Source organism: Bos javanicus, chromosome 21 (assembly GCF_032452875.1).
Source record: "Bos javanicus breed banteng chromosome 21, ARS-OSU_banteng_1.0, whole genome shotgun sequence".
Taxonomy (NCBI): Eukaryota; Metazoa; Chordata; class Mammalia; order Artiodactyla; family Bovidae; genus Bos; species Bos javanicus.
In genome coordinates, this window is record NC_083888.1 from 93559 (window position 1) to 110208 (window position 16650).

The 16650-nt window shown below is 48.3% G+C and overlaps 1 pseudogene; it reads right to left on the reverse strand.

The window, feature by feature from the left end:
• Positions 1–5268: 5268 nt before the first annotated feature.
• Positions 5269–5387, reverse strand: LOC133234850 (5S ribosomal RNA; annotated as a pseudogene).
• Positions 5388–16650: the final 11263 nt, after the last annotated feature.

The window sequence follows — 16650 nt, forward strand, 5'->3', positions numbered from 1 at the left end:
CAAAAAGCATTTCTTGCTAGAAAAAGTACAATTTAGGCCAGTTCTTAAAATCCAACAACAATTGGTTGAAATAAGTTTGCTTACCTCAGAGTGATTGTTGGAGACCTTGGTTACATCATGCACACCGTGTCATGATGATTTTACAATCACAGAAAAACCTCATCTCTCATGGTTTAACATTTAACAATTAAACAAGGATAATTACAATAAATACATCATTTACAAAAGCCCTATATTTGTTCATAGGCTTTATACAGACAAGCACTACAGCACATTCATTTGAAAGACTGAAATCAGGTATCAGAACATGAATTGATCTGAAAGGATATTCATAGCCTGAATATACAAGAAAAAGTAAGGAATTATATAAATGAAGTCATAAGTTTACATAAATATAAGAAACATTAAATCCTAAAATATTTTCTCTATGGTATTCATGAATTTTTCACTAATTAAAAACCCTGTAATAAAATATCTTCAGGTCCATGTAACAAGTATTAACACAGTAAAGATTGCGTTGAGTTCAAGATGTAGTCTTTTGTATAATCATCTGGAGAATTAATCCAGGTAAACTGGAAACAAACACACAGATGAATCAGTCATGGGACGGCAGGTGGTGCCCAAGCCCCTGCCCCTCCAGACACCCCTCCACCCCATTCGGGGCTTCAGCTGCTTTGAGAATTCAGAGAAACATGGAGGACCAAGCAGGTCAAGGAGAGAACTCTGTGGCTGACTTTATTCTGACATATAGCTAAAAGCTGTTGTTAAAAAAAAAAAAAAACTCAAAAGCCCAATCCAGCTTTCTAGCTGAGACGTGAACAGGACAGAGCAGACAGCCTCCTGCCCTCAGAGTGGCTCAAGAAGGGCTGGGCCCCAGGGCCGGACCCACCAGAGGACCACCCAGAGCAGCACCTGCAAGGGAGGGTGGCCCTTCAGCAGCGGCCAATCCCCAGATGCTGGTGCACCTCCGTGTGAAACGCTGGCCTCCACATAGAGAGGCCCAGGGCATGGCAGCCTGGTGAACCCTGACTCTCTGGGTCCTGCTCCCTCAGAGAACGTGAACGCAGGGTGTGGGTAGAGGCACCGCCAATGAGGGAGGGAAACCCGTGCACACTGACGCGAGGGAACCTCTGCCTTATTCTCACCACTCCGACAGCAGAGGGGCGCCAGGGATACACTCTCTGCTGCTGAGGGCTCTCCCAGGCCAACCTCCAGAGACCCGCTGACACTCCACTCCCCGGGGCGTGGGTTCCGTGCCCCCGAGGGACCAGGCGGGCCTGTACTCACCACGAAGCTCAGCAGGAGCAAGTCCTGACTGTAGTGGAATCCAGCCTCTGCGTTCCCGCCATGCTGCCCAGTCCCACTAGCGTGGGAGGAAGCATGCAAACATAGAGTGCGGTTAGTCGTGCAATGTCATACGGGGCACGAGGAGACACACACTCACACCCACAGTGGCACCCACTCCTACTGAGGGTCTGGGGAAACCTCTAGAAGGTGGATGAGCCAGAGAGAGCGAGCCAGTGGGCTGCCACATGGTGGTCCCTGCCATCCGTGGGGGGAAGGCGGTCACAATAGAGCAACAACGGCACGTTCAATGACAGAAACGCCGTCATGGGGACAGCTACTCCTGGTGAGCAGCTGCCAGTCTCTCCTTAGACCTACGGATTCACAGAGCTCCAGATTCACAGATTTGACACAGTCTATTGTTATTCAGTTTTACACTTACTTCATTCCCTCAGCTGCCAGCTTTACAGGAAGAGGTATGAGATAACAAGACCACTATCAAATGTGAAACCTCGAGTTCAGACGAGATCAGGCACGTTCAGGATGGTATGGCCACAGACGGAGACGGAGGCGGCTGCCGCGGGGTGCCCTAAGAGCCTTTCCCTATGCCTCCCTTTTGCTGTGCCTCCCTTTCGCTCTGAAATGCCGGTCGGGCCAGGCGGCCACACCTCTCCTCTGGGAGCGCATGCTGTACTTGAGCCACACGACCTGGGACTGGACTCCAGCCTGCCGACGCCACCATGCCCCCCAGCACCGCAACCCCAGGCCAGCAACTGCTGGGACCCCCCAGGGACCGGGCGAGCAGGCTTGCATGCGGGGCCTGTGGGGTAGGCTGAGGGGCTCTGAGGTTTCGGTGCCCTCCCACCCGGGACCTCTACAGGCCTGTCTCTGCTCCCTCGTCCACTGAGCAGGGCCGCCCCCCATCCCGTTCGCTTCTCAGGGCCACACGGACCCGGAGGTGTATGGCTTCGGGGCCGAAGCCGCCCGTCCCCCCTGCGGCCCACAAGCCTCTGAGCATCCTGCCGGCCTAGGCGCAGCCCAGCCTGGGCTCTGAGCGCCCATCTTGCCCGACACCTGCCTAGTGCACAAACCCACCAGGAGCCACTGAGGCACGGTCGACCTGAGCGGCTTAGCCCCGCCCCTTCGTCCTACCGAGGCACCCCCTTGCCCCCACGCCTCCCGCCAAGCACTCGACCTTTCTGAGAAAGAAGAGGAGCCTCAGGCAGGCACACGGACAGACACACAGACACTCACATGCACTCACGCGAAGGGAGACAGCCTGCCGGCGCAAGCTCCTCAGCCAGAGCCATAGCACCTGTGACAGGCCAGGGCCAGAGGAAAGGATGGGCGGCTGGGTTTCCAGAAAGACAGAGGCAGAAATACACGAAGCTTCTGAGACCAACTCCAAGACGGTGAGAGGGAGATACAGATAGATAGACATCTACCACACACACACACACACACACACACACACTTGAGTGTGATCCTTGGAAATATTTCTGTTTGTAGTTGCTGGGTTGAGCCCAACTTTTATGCGACCCATGGACTGTGGCCCGTCAGGCTCCTCTCTCCGTGCCATATCCCAGGCAAGAATACTGGAGTGGGTTGCCATTTCCTTCTCCAGGGGATCTTCCCGACCCAGAAATCAAACCCAAATCTCCTGCGAGTGGATGCCTTGCCATCTGAGACAGGATACTGCTAATTCCCTAGTCAAAATACAAAGAAAAGAGCTCGTGTTCTACTAAGTGGAAAGAGGATTGAAGAAACGGAAGGTGTCCTTTGTTGGTATCTTTGAATCTTTATTTAGTTTTCGTTTATTTTTACTATTATAGCTACTTGAACAAGGCAAGGGAGAAACCCCAGAATTGAAAAGCAATTGACCTTTTTCAAAGAAACATGTGGCAGGTTAAGCTCTCTTCATTTTTTAGAGGTGGTTAAAGGCAAAATCTTTATTCAACACATATGACTGTGGTGAACTTTATTTCAAATCCCCATGATGAATCCCTAAGACCTCCAGGAAGAAAGGAGTAGAGGGGGAGACAAAAAGAACAACCCTTCCCCTTGGTGCCATCTCAACCAGCTGCTTAGTTCCTTCATCTCACGGACTACTATCTGGGATTATCTGGTTTGTCTGATTCTTGTTTGGGGGACCGTTTCTAGTCACAAGGCTGTAAACAGTTGTGGGGGCGGGGGGGGAGCCCTTCTTTCCTTTCCACATGAGACCCAGTGGACATTCCAGGCCGTGCCCAGTGCATTGAGTCTGTAGCAACAGAATCACTGGTGATGCTTTTTAACAACGCATATTCCTGGAATCCACTCCATTCACTGCTGACTATTTGCGGTGGTGGTCTGCAAACTATAACTGTAAGCTTTCTTAATGATTCCAAATCACACCAAAGGCTGAGGACTATGGAAGATCTTCATATTTCTGGAAGAGCCACACACCTACAGAAGGAACCACAAGACTTGCCTGAAATGGTAAAGGTATAAGTACTGGACTAAACGTTGGAAGGTCTCCACCTTTGCTATGTAAGTCAAAAGATCTTTCTTTGAAATGAAAATGGATAATACTGAAGGTTCACATTGTGCTAGAGCATTTTAAAAACGCTAAATGGTAGAAATCTGCTGTATGAGTTCCTTGAAAGCAAGCACCTATATTTTTGGATATGTCTTAATGCCTTAGATTGTGCCTTGAATATAGTGTACACATCAACCCAGGAAAGGAAAGAATTGAATCACCAAATATACAAAGAGATCAAAAGTGCCGAGCCAAGTGACACCTTGAGGCTTCCAAGAACTGTTCTGTCTTTCACACACTAAATAAATACTGAGCACCAACAATGAGCTAGGAGGCATGTAATAAGTTTCTGGTAATAGAATGCTGAGAGAAGTAGACACAGAGTTCCTGCTTTCACTGAGATGAATCTAATGATAAATCACAGACAGATACTTTGAGAACTTATAGAGGGGCCTCATCCCTCAGAAAACCTGGGTGTCAGGGAAGGCTTTTCAGAGTAACGATTGAGTTGGGATCCATAGGTTGAAGCAATGTTAACCACGGTTGAGATGCAGGAAGAATTTCAGGCAGAGAACATAGCATCTTGGAAGGCTATGTGACAAGGGAAACTTAGGACACTCCAGAAATGAAAAATGCCCTACGGGATGGAAGCCAAAGAATGCAGAGGGCATTCCAGTGAAAAAACATCAGAGAAGAACGTGGGGAGCAAGCAATGAAGGGATTTGGTCATATATTCAATATGATGGGAAAATACAAGAGCAGTTGGAGCAGGGAGGTGATAGCATTGCATCTGCATTTCCAAAAGGTCATCTTGCTCCACATCACTAATGATTGGAGAGACTCAACTCCAGATTACAAGGAGGGACCACTTCACATGAGTCCAAATGGTCCTCATCACAGAGTCTGTCAATAACAAATGCTGGAGAGGATGTGGAGCAAAGGGAACTCTCCTCCCCTGTGAGTAGAAATGGGAGTTGGTACAGCCAGTAGGAAAAAGAGTATGAGGGTTCCTCAAGGAACTAAAAGTAGAAGTAGCCTATGCTTCAGCAGTCCCACTCCCAGGCATAGATCCACCCAAAGTATAAGTCAACAAGATAGATGCCCTGATTGGCCTCATCTATCTGTGCATGCGCGCGCGCGCGGGCCCAGGCACGATTGCCTGCGAGGCTGGGGGTGCGGCGGGGGATGGGGGTGGGGCTGCGGCTGGAGCTGGTGCAACCCCCAGGATTGCCTGAGGCATGCCAAGGAAGCCCCTGACAGAGACCCGAAGGCAGGTCCTCTGGTTTCCTGGAAGCCAAATGCTAATGCGGAGGGGCTCGCGGGCCGCGCGGAGTCAACCCAGGTCTGCAGCGGGAGTCCGGGCCCCTGCCACCCCCTCCCCCCGCCCCGGGAGGGGCTGGGGCTGCGGGGGGTCCAAGAGTTGGGACGCGGGGCGGGGGCTAAAGGACCTCTTCTGGTAGGCAAAAAGCCTCCAGCGCCCGGTATTCCCAGGTGGTCTCCCATCCAAGTACTAACCAGACCCGACCCTGCTTAGCTTCCGAGATCAGAGGAGATGGGGCGCCTTCAGGCTGATATGGGCAGAGACGGAGGCGCCTGTCGCTGGGCGCCCTAATCGCCTTGCGCTGCGCCTCCCTTTCGCTCTGACCTGACCGTGGGGCCAATGGGACCCACCTCTCCTCAGGGGCCACGCGCTGGACTTGAGCCACATGACCTGAGATCGGACTCCAGCCTGCCGAGGCCGCCACGCCCCGAACACCACAATCTCAGACCAGCAACTGCTGGGATGCCCCAGCGGCTGGTCGGGTGTGCCTGCGTGCGGGGCCTGGGGGTTTGGCTGAGGGGTGCGGAGGTCTCGGTGCCCTCCCACCCCGGGCCTCTCCAGGCCCGGCCACGCTCGCCGAGCAGGGCCTCCCCCCGATCCCATTCTCTGCTCAGGGCCACGCGGCCCCAGAGGTGTCCGGTTTCGGGGCCCGCTGCCGCCCGCCCCCTGTGGCCCGCGGGCCTCTGAACCTCCTGCGGGCCTAGGCGCAGGGCAGCCAGGGCCCTGAGCGCCCATCTTGCCCAGCACCTGCCTGCCCGGTGCCCAAATCCACCGGGAGGCGCGGTCGACTGGAGCGCCTCAGCCCCGCCCCTTCGCCCTACCGAGGGCCCCCCTTGCTCCCACACCGCCCGCCAAGCACTCGACCTTCCTGAGAGAGCAGACGAGCCACAGGTAGGCACACGGACAGACACACAGACACTCGCATGCACCCACGCCAAGGGAGACAGCCGGCCGGGGCCAGCTCCTCAGCCAGAGCCATAGCACCTGTGACAGGCCGGGGCCAGAGGAACGGAGGGGTGGCCAGGTGTCAGGAGAGACACAGGCAGAAATACATGAAGCTTCCGAGACCAACTCCAAGATGGCGAGAGGGAGATACAGACAGACAGACACCCACCCCCCCCCCCCCCCCCACACACACACTTGAGTGTGATCCTTGGAAATACTTCTGTTCGTAGTTGCTGGGTTGAGCCCAACTTTTCTACAACCCATGGACTGCGGCCCATCAGGCTCCTCTGTCCATGGCATTTCCCAGGCGGGAATACTGGAGTGGGTTGCCATTTCCTTCTCCAGAGGATCTTCCGGACCCAGGGATCAAACCCGAGTCTCCTTCGGGCAGATGCCTTGCCATCTGAACCAGGATACTGCTAATTCCCTAGGCAAAATACAAAGAAAAGAGCTCGTGTTCTACTAAGTGCAAAGATGATTTAAGAAACAGAAGGTGTCATTTGTTGGTATCTTTGAATCTTTATTTAGTTTTCTTTGATTTTTACTATTAAGGCTACTTGAACAAGGCAAGGGAGAAACCCCAGACTTGAAACGCAATAGACTTTTTTGAAAGAAACATGTGCAGGTTAAGCTCTCTTCGTTTTTGAGAGATGGTTAAATGCAAAATCTTTATTCAACACATATGACTGTGGTGAACTTTATTTCAAATCCCCATGATGAATCGCTAAGGCCTCCAGGAAGAAAGGAGTAGAGGGGGAGACAGAAAGAGCAACCTTTCCCCTTGGTGTCATCGGAACCAGCTGCTTAGTTCCTTCATCTCACGGACTACTATCTGGGATTATCTGGTTTGTCTGATTCTTGTTTGGGGGACCGTTTCTAGTCACAAGGCTGTAAACAGTGGGGGTATGGGGGGAAGCCCTTCTTTCCATTCCTCATGAGACCCAGTGGACAATCCAGGCCCTGTCCACTGCATTCAGTCTGTAGCAATAGAATCACTGGTGATGCTGGTTAACAAGGCATATTCCTGGAATCCACTCCATTCGCTACTGACTGTTTGTGGTGGTGGTCTGCAAAGTATAACTGCAAGCTTTCTTGATGATTCCAAATCACACCAAAGGCTGAGGATGATGAAAGATCTTCACATTTCTGGAAGAGCCACACACCTACAGAAGGAACCACAAGACTTGCCTGAAATGGTAAAGGTATAAGTATTGGACTAAAAATTGGAAGGTCTCCACCTTGGCTATGTAAGTCAAACGATCTTTCTTTGAAATGAAAATGGATCATACTGAACGTTCACATTCTTCTAGAGCATTGTAAAAACCATAAATTGTAGAAATCTGCTGTACGAGTTCCTTGAAAGCATATTGATGGATATGTCTTAATGCCTTAGATTGTGCCTTGAATATAGTGTACACATCAACCCAGGAAAGGAAAGAATTGAATCACCAAATATACAAAGAGATCAAAAGTGCCGAGCCAAGTGACACCTTGAGGCTTCCAAGAACTTTTCTGTCTTTCACACACTAAGTAAATACTGAGCACCTACGATGAGCTAGGAGGCATGTAATAAGTTTCTGGAAATAGAATGCAGAGAGAAGAAGACACAGAGTTCCTGCTTTCACTGAGATGAATCTAATGATAAATCACAGGCAGATACTTTGAGAACTTATAGAGGGGCCTCTTCCCTCACCAAAACCTGGGTGTCAGGGAAGGCTTTTCAGAGTAACGATTGAGTTGAGATCCATAGGTAGAACCTACGTAAACCAGGGTTGAGATGCAGGAACAAGTTCAGGCAGGGAAAATAGCATCTTGGAAGGCTATGTGACAAGGGAAACTTAGGACATTCAAGATATGAAACATGCCCTATGGGATGTAAATCAAAGATTGCAGAGGGCATTCCAGTGAAAAGACATCAGAGAAGAATGTGGGGAAGAAGCAGTGAAGGGATTTGCTCGTATATTCAATATGATGGGAAAATACAAGAGCAGTGGAGCAGGGAGGTGATAGAATTGCATCTGCATTTCAAAAGGTCATCTTGCTCCACAACACTAATGATCAGAGAGACTCAACTCCAAATTACAAGGAGGGACCACTTCACATGAGTCCAAATGGTCCTCATTGCAAAGTCTGTCAATAATAAATGCTGGAGAGGATGTGGAGCAAAGGGAACTCTCTTCCACTGTGAATAGGAATGGAAGTTGGTACAGCCAGTATGGAAAAGAGTATGGAGGTTCCTGAAGGAACTAAAAGTAGAAGTAGCCTATGCTTCAGCAGTCCCACTCCCAGGCATAGATCCACCCAACGTATAAGTCAACAGGTTAGATGCCCCATTTGGGCACAACTATCTGTGAGTGAGCACGCGTGCACACGGGTGATCACCTGCGAGGCTGGGGGTGGTGCAGGGGGCTGGGGCTGGGGCTGGAGTTGGTGCAACCCCCAGGATTTCCTGAGGCAAGCCAAGGGAGCCCCAGATGGAGACCCGACAGCCAGTCGTCTGGTTTCCTGGAAGCCGAATGAAAATGCGGAGGGGCTCGCGGGCCACGCGGGTGCAACCCAGGTCTGCAGCGGGAGTCGGGGCCCCGGCCACCCACTCACCCCACCCCGGGAGGGGCTTGGGCTGCGGGGGGTCCAAGAGTTGGGATGCAGGGCGGGGGATAAAAGACCTCTTCTTGTAGGCACAAAGCCTACAGCACCTGGTATTCCCTGGTGGTTTCCCATCCAAGTACTAAGTACTATGCAGGCCGGACCCTGCATAGCTTCGAAGATCAGACGAGATTGGGAACCTTCAGGCTGATATGGCAGGAGACGGAGGTGGCTGCGGCTGGGCCCCCTAAGAGCCTTGAGCTTGGCCTCCCTTTCGCTCTGTCCTGCTGGTGGGGCCAACAGGCCGCACCTCTCCTTGGGGGTCGCACACTGTACTTGCGCCGCAGGATCCGCGACCTGACTCCAGCCTGCCAATGCCGCTATGCCTCCGAACATTGTCAACCCCAGGCCAGCTACTGCTGGGACCCCCAAGCGTCCGGGCGGGCATGTCACCCTCTAGCAGGGCTTGCTTAAATTAAAACCATCATAAATTAAAGACTTCAAAAGTTGTGCTCATTCAAGCTGAAAGGGAAACCAGGGCAAAGTAAACAAGGATGGAACACCATTAAGCTACGAGTAGGTGAAGTGTGTGATTATATGGATCTACTTGTGTGTGTTATTTGTTCAGTCATGTCTGACTCTTTGCAACCCTGTTGACTGTAGCCCGCTAGGCTTCTCTATCCATGCAATTCTCCAGGCAAGAATACTGGAGTGGTTTGCCATTTCCTCCTCCAGGGGATTTTCTGACCCAGGGATCGAACCTGGGTCTCCTGCATTGCAGGTGGGTTCTTTACCATCTGAACCACCAGGGAAGCATACTTGTGTGGTTTCTGTAAATATGCTAATTAGAACCACTATTTCTGCTTAATTATGATAAGGAGCATTAAGGCATAATTAAACCCTCCAAAAGTAAGCTGGGATGTTTAACTCAACATTGGCGTCTATGATGTGCATGCATGCTCAGTCTTGTCTGACTCTTTGCAACCCCATGGACTGTAGACTGCCAGGCTCCTCCTTTCCATGGAATTTTCCAGGCAAGAATACTGCAGTGGGTTGCCATTTCGTACTCCAGGAGATCTTTCAGACCCAGGGATTGAACCCGAGTCTACTGCATCTCCTGCCTTGGCAGGCAGAGTCTGTACCACTCTGCCACTGGGGGAGCCTTGTGGCTGTTCAGGTCGGAGGCTGCAGGTGGCTAAGGCCCCCTCCCTCCACTGCACCAGTTTGCCCCCCCCCCACTCCCACCCACCACACCCCTACATGAGGCAAGGTGATTGTGAAAATGAAATACTAGCTATGGGGCTTGAGAAGAGAGGAACTGGGTTTTGAGGAAATTCATTTAGGGGACATAAAGAAAGTAAGGAGTAAATAAAATCTGACAATAAAATGGATAATGAAGGACCTACTGTACAGCACAGGGAACTCTGCTTAATGTTATGTGGCAGCCTGGATGGGAGAGGGGTTTGGGGGAGAATGGACACAGGAATACATACGTCTGAGTCCCTTTGCTGTCCACCTGAAGCCATCACAACATTGTTAATCGGCTGTGCTCCAGTGTAAAATAGAAAGCTGAAAACAAAACAGAAGTGACAAGTGCAGCTGTGGAGAGAGTGTGGTAGACACAGCCCAGGTGTGATTAAAGTGGAGAAAATCACAGATTCATTAGATAGAAAGTTCTTGCATCATTTAGACAGGTTTATCTAGGAAGATTGAGGAGAAACTAGAGAAACAGGGGAGCAGGGAAAACTTAGGGGAGCACCTTACAAAGGCAGGATGAGAAGGACAGATCACCAGCGCCCAGGGAGGACCTGAGGCCTGAGCACTGGCATGCACCCTGCCCCTCAAAGTGGGAAGGGGCGTGTGACACTAGGAGAGGTTAAAGCTTTGTGAGATGGGGCGGTTAGAAGACAAACAGCGTGGGTGTGAAGGACAAAGAACGTTCCTTTGAATATCCCCAAACTTTTTGGCACCAGGGAGCAGTTTTATGAAAGAGAATTTTTCCCATGATTTGTAGACGGGGGATGGTTTCAGGATGATTCAAGTGCATTACATTTATTGTGTACTTTATTTCTATTATTACTACATCAGCTCCACCTCAGATCATCAGGTATTAGATCCCGGAGATTGGGGACCCCTCTCTCAGCTCTCTCTCCAGGGCATGGCTATCAGGTCACTGAGGCATCTTCTCTGTTTGCCTGTCGTTACTTAGAGCCTTCAAATAAGAGAATTATCCCCCCAAACAGAAACATTCTCAAAGAAACAGTTTCAAATCTGTGTATATTGCTGTGAGTGGGTGATGTTTTCTACTATTATTAGGTTTGAGTTTCAAGGGTACCTGATTCCCCTTTGAATTCTAGCACTGCCTCATCATAGCTGCTTCACTGAACCAACTTTTGGTGTGAATCATTGATACAAGCTAGCCTTCCCACGTGGCTCAGTGGTAAAGAATCCACCTGCCAATACTGGAGACACAGGTTTGATCCCTGGGTTGGGAAGATTCCCCTGGGAGAGGAAATGACAACCCATTCCAATATTCTTGCCTGGGAAAATCCTATGGACAGAGGAGCCTCGCGGGCTACAGTCTGTGGGGTCCCAAAGAGTTGCACATGACTGAGTTAATCTCTATTTGATTACCAATGCTTTATAATTTTGAAGATAATTTATTAAAATTATGTAAACATCAAGGTATGTTCATTCCCATTAGTTTTTTGTTGCAGTGGTTGTTTGTTTGCTTTGCTTTTTGGCCACACCATGTGGCATGTGGGATCTTAATTCCCTGACCAGGGATTGAACCTGTGACCCCCTGCATTGGACGCTCAGAATCTTAACCACTGGACCATTAAGGAAGTCCCATCATTAGTTATTATAATAAAATTTCAGACAGAACAAAGTCTTGAAAAAATACAAGCACTACAGGACAGCCAGGTGCCACCTTAAATTTCAGAGATTTTCCCATGTTGAGTAAAGACGTGAAAAAATAATTGAAATCTTAACAGCTGGCCCCAGGATTCCTTTTGGGGATGAGGAAGGAGGGAGCTGTCTCCCTAGGGGAAAGCCCCTGAGGAGTAAATGCTACAGGCACCTGGACTCCAGGGAAGGGAAAACCTGCCAGGCTGGAGATTAGAGGAAGAGTTTCTTGTTTCTGCTTCTGCAAGGAGAGGTTGGTGGGGGGACGGCAGAAAGGAAAGAAATAAGACCACTAAAGAAAAGCCAGCTGATGGAGGGAAGCTGAGCCCCGGCAGGGGAAAATGACATGTCAGTGTTAGATGGTAACCCAGCCATTCCCAATCAAATTTTTTCCCTATTACTGGGATGTAAAGCCTGCCTTCAACCTCTTTAGGAAATTGGACTCAATTTACACACGGAAGCAAGATCTCAGTAGTCTAGAAACCAAGAAAGCCCTTCAGGACTATTTACAAAAACTAAGGTGGGGAGGGCGGGACTTCCCTGGCCTTCAGTGGTTAAGACTTCACGCTTCCAGGGGGTGAAGGTTTGATCCTTGGTAAGGGAACTAAGATCCTACACACTGAACTTGGCCAAGGGAGGGAAAAAATGCTATCCTTAAAAAGAAAACCAAGAAGGGTGGGCTTTGGGCTTCCCAGGGCTGGAATTGGGACCCAGCTGAATTGACATCTTGTTTTTTCTTTCCTTTTTCCTCCCAAGTTAAGTATAAAAACAAATACCTTTTTGTCTCACGCTCAGCTTTTTTTTTCCTGAAGGTTAGAGGTCCTCACTTTCCAGGTTTTGATTTAGCCAAGGATTTCAAAAAGCTTTCTGTTCATAGTGTTCAGCTAAATACAAGTAACAAAAGCTTGCCTGCTTACTCTAATTGCTTTAGATAAGACCTTATCTTGCCTGTTGCTCCTCCCCTTAACTCCAGCCTCTGTGGTTACCGTTTGACCTCTTTCCAGGATTACTTGATTCTTAATGTCCTGATTGTTTTTTAATAGTCTTTAAGTTTTCTCACTCCCCCGCCCCCCAATCTGGATTAAGAAAGGAGGAGAAAGGAGTTGAAAGGTTGTTGTTGAATCACACAAGTACACCGGGATTCTTGGCCCCCGGAGGAGAAGAATTCAACCCGGGGCCAGAGCCGAGGCTTGATCACTCAGAGCTTTTGTGTAATAAAGTTTTATTAAAGTATAAAGGAGATAGAGAAAGCTTCTGACATAGGCCTCAGAAGGGGGCAGAAAGAGTACCCGCTTGCTAGTGTTAACAATGAGGTTATATAATCCAAAGAATGTCTGGAGGTTGTAAAGACCTCATCAGACCTACTCCCATAATTTACGTTTTAAGATAACACTGTCCTCAGGCAAGATACATCCTTGTAAAGACCAGGTCTACTCCCATAATCAACATTTTAAGATAACAGAAGGTTGAATCCAAAGACTGTCCTTAGGCAGGATACATTATTGTTATATAATCCTAAGGAATTTGGAGAAAGAAAAAAAGTTTGTCCTTTCTTCCTCCTTGAGAATTCCAGACCCCTCTCTCCTTGGGGACCCCTAGACTCCCTATCAACCTGCCTAGGAACTGACTCTCTCATTCCCCCCTTTTCTTTCAGGAGAATTATGTTGCATAGGGAAAAGGGGCATCGTTCTCAGTCCATAACTACTTCCAAGCTGACAAGGGGCGTTGTCCCTAAATTGGTGAGGCAACATATTCTCCTATTCCTCATATTGAGGATATCTGATCCAGGGGCCCCAAATAGTAGCTGGAGGAAGCTACAGCAGTAGCAGGAGTTTGAGCAACCATTTGTAACTTAAAAGCTTTCATGCGGCTAGAAACAAATCCAGTTATACAGTTACAGATGCAGGGAGCAAACAGCAAGAACAAAATAATCAGAATCAAAATTAAAAGTCACATTATGTCCATAGTTAAAGTACAAAGTGTTGCACCAGTCCATTTTAGGGTTGGTAGATGTCATCAGATGAATAAGAGGCATTGCATATGATTGTTGTCAAAGGTATTCACAGACTTGGAGAAAGCCCTTTCCTTGAAGTGGGGATGTCCACCACGGGAAGCCTTCCACTGACGAAGAGGGGAGCACTCCGCAGACCCAGCAGTTTATCCTTTAGATCCTCCTGAGCTGCATAGTTTAAAGTTAGGAATTGAGAACAATCGTGATCAGGTGTTTCATTTTCCTTCTCAGGAAGGAAAGTGGCAGGATTTAAATTTCCACAAACTTTAAGTGTAGTTACTGGTCCTTCTAACAACAATGACTGATACTTAGGAAGCCTACTGTCTGTCATCCAAATATTAACCTTAAAATTTAAGAGTCCACTCACATCATGAGAAGTCAGTACAGTAAGGTTTCGTCCATTAATTATTTTTAAAGCTTCAGGTGCTAATAAAGCCACTGCCCCAATTACTCTTAGGCAGTGGGACCACCCACATGAAACCACATCTAATCCTCTGCTTAGATAAGCAATAGGTTGCTGGTGAGGCCCTTGGGGTTGTGTCAAAACTCCCAATGCCACACATTTTGTTTCAGTGACAAACAAACTCTGACCCTGTGGGCAAGCTCAGAGCTGGAGCTTGCAGGAGAGCAGTCTGAAGAACCTTAAAAGCCTTTTGAGTTTCTGGAGACCAAACCAGTTTGTCAGTTTGGGCCTGCTGAGTTTCAGCTATAAGTTTATATAAAGGCCGGGCCAGTTCCCCATAACCCGGAATCCAAATGGGACAGTAACCTGTGATTCCCCAAAATCCTCTCAATTGTCTTAAAGTCATAGGTAGGAGGTGATTTAGTATAGGTTTAATTCTCTCAGGGACTATGGCCCTAGTCCCTTCTGATATGATTAGGCCCAGATATCTAACCAATTGTTGACAAAGCTGAGCCTTTTCTCTTGATGCCTTGTAACCACAGTCTGCCAGAAAGTTTAAGAAATCTTCTGAGGCTCGCGAACAAGCTTCCTCTGTCTCAGCACAGAGCAAAATATCATCTACATATTGTAACACCACTGCTTCAGAGCTGTTAAAGTTTTGTAGATCCTGTGACAAACTTTGTACAAATAAGTGAGGACTGTCACGAAATCCCTGGGGCAAAACTGTCCAGGTTAACTGAGAAGCTGGCTGTGTAGGGTCTTCAAAGGCAAATAGAAATTGACTTTCTTCCGCCGAAGGCACTGAAAAGAAGGCATTCTTTAAATCAATTACTGAGAAATATTTGGCCCGTTCAGGAATTTCAGACAATAGAGTATAAGGATTAGGCACCACGGGGTGTAAAGGAACTACAGCCTCATTTATTATTCGTAAATCTTGAACTAGTCTCCATTTACCATTCGATTTCTTTATACCCAAAATAGAAGTGTTGCAAGGACTGTTACAGGGAATTAATAGTCCCTGCTCCTTTAAATTTTCGATGATGGGTTTTAACCCTTCCTTAACTTCAGGTTTCAGTGGATACTGCTTCTTATGTGGAAATACGTGTGGGTCTTTGAGCTTAACAACTACAGGAATAGCATCTTGTGCTCGACCCACAGATTTTCCATCAGCCCATACTCTAGGATTTACATTTTGTTCAACCAAAAGGAGAGAAAGGAAGGGCTCCATATTCATGAAAACAGAGGCATGGACCTTGCTCAGTATATCCCTTCCCAAAAGGGGTGAGGGAGATTCTGGCACGATCAGAAACTCCTGTGAAAACAGCACAGAATCCCAGTTGCAAGATAAAGAATAACTGAAATAATACCTTTTGGCTCGTGCAGACAGTCCCATTATGGAAGCAGATCGGGAAGAAAGTGGGCCAGGGGCTTCAGTAAGCACAGAATAAGTTGCCCCAGTATCTAAAAGGCAATCGATGGATTGACCCCCCAACAATTATTAATACCCGGGGTTCCTCAGGTGTAATTAGGACGGGAGCTTGTGTGGGGACCCCCGGGTACCTTCAGTCCTGATTGTCTTGAGAGTCTGACCCGTTAGACCTACGCCTCTGGGGGCAGTCTCTCTTCCAGTGTGGTCCTTTGCAGACCGAACATGCAGCCGGGGGTGGCTTAGATGCCTGAGGCAATCCCGCTTGAGGTGCCCCTCCTTTCCACAGTAAGAGCAAACCCATCCCTTTTCACCTGGGCCCCTCTAGGCATTTTTCTCAGGCTGTTTAAGAACGTTTTTCATAGCCATGGCGAATGCTTCCGCCTTTTCCTTTGTCTTTTTTTTTTTTTTTTTTTGCCTTTCTTTCTTTTCCTCATATTCCCTACCATAATAAACTGTCTGAGCCAGTTGTAACAGAGTATCTAAAGACTGATTTGGTCCATACGCCCGTTTTAATAGCTTACAGCGGCTATCTGGAGCCGACTGAGTGAGAAATCTATCCTTTAAGATCACTTTTCCCTCTTCACTTTCGGGATCAATCTCACTGAATCTGTGAAGGCCTTCTCTCAGTCTATCTAGGAATTTACCAGGAGCTTCCTTCTCCTCCGATTCTATGTCTGCCAATTTGCCAGAGTTTAAAGGCTTAGAATGTGCCTGCCTAAGTCCTTCAAGAATACATCTAAGAAAATGACTCTGATCCCATCTTCCTTTAGCTGTGTTGTAGTCCCAGTCTGGTTCTATAGTTGGGACTGCCTGATTCCCAGTGGGGAGGGCCGATATCTCATTCTTCCTCTTCCCTACTGATTTATTACCAAGCCATTCATCTCCATAAGCAGCCGCTTTTCCCAAAACTCGAGTCTTTGACTTGGGAGTCAGCATTTGTCCCAAGATATACATCACATCCTTCCAAGTGAAATCATAAAGCAGAGTAACACCTTTAAAATCTCTAATATATTTTTCTGGGTCCTCTAAATAGTCTCGCAGATCCTCCTTGATTCTTTGTATTTCTTGATAAGAGAAAGACTTATTAACTCTCACAGACTGATTATTTCTCCTGGTGGGTGTTTCATAAAGAGGCAACAGCTTGTGTGGCTGTTCCTCAGTCTCTTTGGCTGCTCTGTGCATATGATCCCAGGGATAGATTGGAGAAACCTGTTTTTCCTCTTCTCTTTGTCTCCTGTCCTCCATC